Source organism: Dasypus novemcinctus, chromosome X, assembly GCF_030445035.2.
Source record: "Dasypus novemcinctus isolate mDasNov1 chromosome X, mDasNov1.1.hap2, whole genome shotgun sequence".
Lineage (NCBI taxonomy): Eukaryota > Metazoa > Chordata > Mammalia > Cingulata > Dasypodidae > Dasypus > Dasypus novemcinctus.
The window spans coordinates 87,778,597-87,783,259 of NC_080704.1; positions in this window are offsets into that span (position 1 = coordinate 87,778,597).

Consider the following 4,663-nt stretch of genomic DNA (forward strand, 5'->3'; position numbering starts at 1 on the left):
GCCTGGGAAGAAAGGAGTGGTGAATCTGCTGAGAAAGCCCGATTTACCTAAATACCCTGGGATAGGAAACTTGGTCTGGGAGAAGGTGGAGTCAGAAAATCAACTATCCCTCCAGTAGCACACCGAAGGGAGAGGGACTGTAGGAGGTGCTTTCCAAGCTTCCAGTAGCATACTTGGGGTTCCTGGTGAGATGTGGGTGCTCTCTCTCTCTGGAAATTAAGAGTCATTGTATTCTATGCTGAGCTGGTTCAACAAGGACCCACTTGAGTCTCCTACGAGACCTCTCAGGCAGCTTTCCTGATGCCCTGGGAGAGAGGGAAGTGAGGAAGGGAGAAAGGGGGAACGTCAGATTCCTAAGCTTTTTATTTAACTGCAAAGAGGATTCCTTGCTTGAAACTTGTCTGGTATTTTGTTGGTTTGTTTTCTTGTTTTTCCTTCCTCTTTATCCCCCCAAGGCCCTTTTCTCTCTTTTTTTCTCTTCTACTTTTCTTGCTTACTTCCCCCCTTTTGTCCCTTTCTTTCCTCTTTTTTAAAAATTTTTCTTATATTTGGTGCTGCAGGAAGTGCTTCACTTTTGCTATATTTCCTCATCCTCCATTTCCTCTTTTCTGTGTGTATTGATTTTGGCCACCAACACTATCCCTTTTCCTCTACATCCTTCCATCCTCCATCATTGATTGTTTCTCTTACATTACACCTCTCTTTGTTTGCCCCCCTATTTTTCTGACTTTTTATTTCTAATACCTTTGTTTTGTTTTCTGTCTTATATTCACTCTTTATATTATTGTCCTTTCTTTTCTCTTTTCCTCTCTCCTGAACACACTGGTCTTTTAATTCACACTATATTCCTCCCCATATTCGGTCTCAGTATAGGTACTCTACTTTTCTTACTGTTATAACTGTACATACCTTACATGAGTCTAATGTCCATTCTCCTAGATCTCACGTGGTTCCACTGTTAATATTTATTATCAATACTACTATTTTCTTTTCTTACCCTTTTTGCTTTCTCTGGCGCTATTTTCCTTCAAGTGAACTTAGCCAAAAACAAGGAAATAGAATAAGAAGAACAAAGTGTCAAAGAGGAGCCTTAACATGCACGAAGAAACAACAACTAATTAAATACCAAACTAGACAAAGAAGCTAAGCAACCGATAAAACCAATCAAGATAAAATAATGACCAGACAGCAACAAAAAATTACAAACCAAACCAATAATCAGGAAACATGCCCCAATCCAATGAACAAACTAAAAACCATAAAGAGGAGCAGAACATCAAACAGGTAATCAAAGTTCTCAAAACATATATTAGGGAACAATTTGATGAAGTGAAGGAAGAGATTAACAATATGAAGAAAACACTTGGAGAGAATAGAGAAGAAATTGCAAACATACAAAAAATATAACGAATATGATGGTAGTGAACAGCACAATTCAAGAAATCAAAAATACACTCTCAGCAAATAGCAGCAGGTTAGAAGAGGCAAAGGACAGAATTAGCGATGTGGAAGACAGCACATCTGAAATCAAACAGATAGTAGAACTGATTGATAAAAAGATAGAAAAAAATCCAGCTGGGATTTAGGAACCTGAATGACAATGAAAAATGCACAAACATATGTATTATAGGCATCCCAGAAGGAGAAGAGAAGGGAAAGGGGACAGAAGGGGTACTGGAGGAAATAATGGCTGAAACCTCCCAAACCTATTGAGGGAGATGCATGTACATGTCCAGGAAGCACAATGCACCCCAAAAAGCATAAATCCCAACAGGCCTACCCCAAGACATATACAAATTATCCAATGCTCAAGACAAAGAGAAAATTCTAAAAGCAGCAAGAGAAAAGAGAACCATTACATACTAAGGAAGCCCCATAAGATGAAATGCTGATGTCTCATCTGAAACCATAGAGGCAAGAAGGCAGTGGTACGACATACTCAAGATACTAAAAGAAAAAAATTTCCAACCAAGAATACTCTATCCAGCAAAGTTAGCATTCAAAAATGATGGAGAGTTCAAAATATTCACAGATAACCAGAAACTAAGATAGTATACCAACAAGAATCCTGCCCTTCAAGAAATACTAAAAGGGAGTTATGCAGGAAGAAAGAAAAAAAATAAGAGATACAGAGTTGGAGGAGAGTATAAGAGCAAGTAAAAAGATAAAAACAGAAAAAGAAAATCAAACAAAATATGACAAATACGAATCCAAAAATATGGTTAATGTAAATAATTCTTTTAAAGTAATAACACTGAATGTCAATATATTAAACTCACCTGTTAAGAGACTCAGACTGGAAGACTGGATAAGGAAATATGACCCATCTATATGCTGTCTCCAAGAAACTCATCTTAGACCAAGGAATTCATGGGGTTTGAAAGAGAATGGCTGGAAAACAATCTTACAAGCAGACAATAACCAAAAAAGGGCAGGAGTAGCTATACTAATATCAGACAAATATACTTTAAATGAAAAATAAATGCAAAAGATGGACACCACATATTAGTGAAAGGGATAATCTTTCAAGAAGAAAGAACAATCATAAACAGTTATGCTCCTAAGAAGGGTGCCTCCAAATACATGAGGCAAACACTGGAAATACTAAGTGAAGGAATAGATGCCTCTACAATTATAGTGGGGGACATTAACACAGCACTATCAACTTTGGACAGTACATCTTAAAAGAGAATCAATAAAGAAACAAAACTTGGAACAATGTATTAGAGAAGCTGGACCTAATAGACATATACAGAACATTACACCCAAATACAGCAGGATATACATTCTTCTCAAGTGCACATGAATCGTTCTCCAAGATAGACCACATGCTAGCCCACAGAAAAAGTCTCACTGAACTCAGAAAGATCAAAATCATACAAAATAATTTATCTGACCACAGAGGAATGAAGCTGGAAATTGGCAAGGCCCAGAGACCCAGATTTGGCACCAAGATTTGGAAGTCAAACAACACACTCTTAGAAAAACAGTGGGTCAAGGAGGAAATCTCAAATGAAATTAGTAACTACCTTGAAACTAATGAAAATGACAACACAACATATCCAAACTTATGGGATGCAACAAAAGCAGTACTGAGAGGGAAAATTATAGCCATAAATTCATACATCAAAGAAGAAGAAAGAGCTAAAATTGAAGAACTAACTGCACACTTGGATGAATTAGTAAAAAACAACAACAACAAACTAACCTTAAAGGAAGAAGAAAGAAAGAAATAACAAAGATCAGAGTGGAACTAAATGAAATAGAAAATAAGAAAGCACTTGAAAAAATAAACAAAACCAAGAGCTGGTTCTTTGAGAAGATCAATAAAATTGACAAACCCTTAGCTAGACCAACAAGGCAAAAAGAGAGAAGAGGCAAATACACAAAATAAGAAATGAGAAAGGGGATATCACAACTGATTCCACAGAAATAAAGACTATCATAAGAGGATAATTTGAAAAACTATATTCCAACAAAAATGACAATTCAGAGGAAATGGACAAATTCCTAGAATCAGATAAGCAGCCCACATTGACAAAAGAAGAAATGGATGATCTCATCAAACCAATCACAAGTAAAGAGATAGAATCAGTCATTAAAAATGTCCCAACTAAGAAGAGCCCTGGGCCAGATGGCTTTACAGGTGAGTTCTATGAAACACTCTGGAAAGAACTAACACCCTTCTTGCTTAAACTCTTCCAAAAAATTGAATCAGAAGGAACAGTGCCTAACTCATTCTATGATGCCAACATTACTCTAGTACCAAAGCCAAACAAAGACACCACAAGAAAGGAAAATTACAGACCAATCTCTCTAATGAACTTAGACATGAAAATCCTCAACAAAATACTTGCTAATTATTCAAAAACATATTAAAATAGTTATACACCTCGACCAAGTGGGATTCATACCTGGTATGCAAGGATGGTTCAACATACGAAAATCAATTAATGGACTACACCATATAAACAGATTGAAGGAAAAAAATCACATGATCATATCTACAGATGCAGAAAAAGCATTTGATGAAATACAGCACACTTTCTTGATAAAAACACTGCAAAAGATCAAAATAGAAGGAAACTTTCTGGACATGATAAAGAGTATATATGAAAAACCCACAGCTAACATCATTTACAATCATGAAATCCTAAAATTTTTACCTCTAATTTCAGGAACAAGACCAGGATGCCCACTATCACCCCTCCTATTTAACACTGTCTTAGAAGTTCTTGCTCATGCACTGAGGCAAGAACCTGACATAAAAGGCATCCAAATTGGAAAGGAAGAAGTCAAAATTTCACTATTTCCAGATAATATGACCTTATACGTAGAAAACCCTGAGAAGTCTACAAAAAAAGCTTCTAGAACTTATAAATGAGTTCAGGAAAGTTGCAGGCAACATGATCAATGTGCAAAAATCAGTAGCATTTCTGTCCACCAATAATGAGCAATCTGAGGTGGAAATTGGGAATCAAATACCATTCACAATAGTAAATAAAAAAATAAAATACCTAGAAATAAATTTAATTAAATTTGTAAAGACTTATACACAGAAAACTACACAACACTGCTCAAGGAAATCAAAGAAGACCTAAATAAATGGAGGAATATTCCCTATTCATGGATAGGAAGACTAAATATTATTAAGATGTCTATC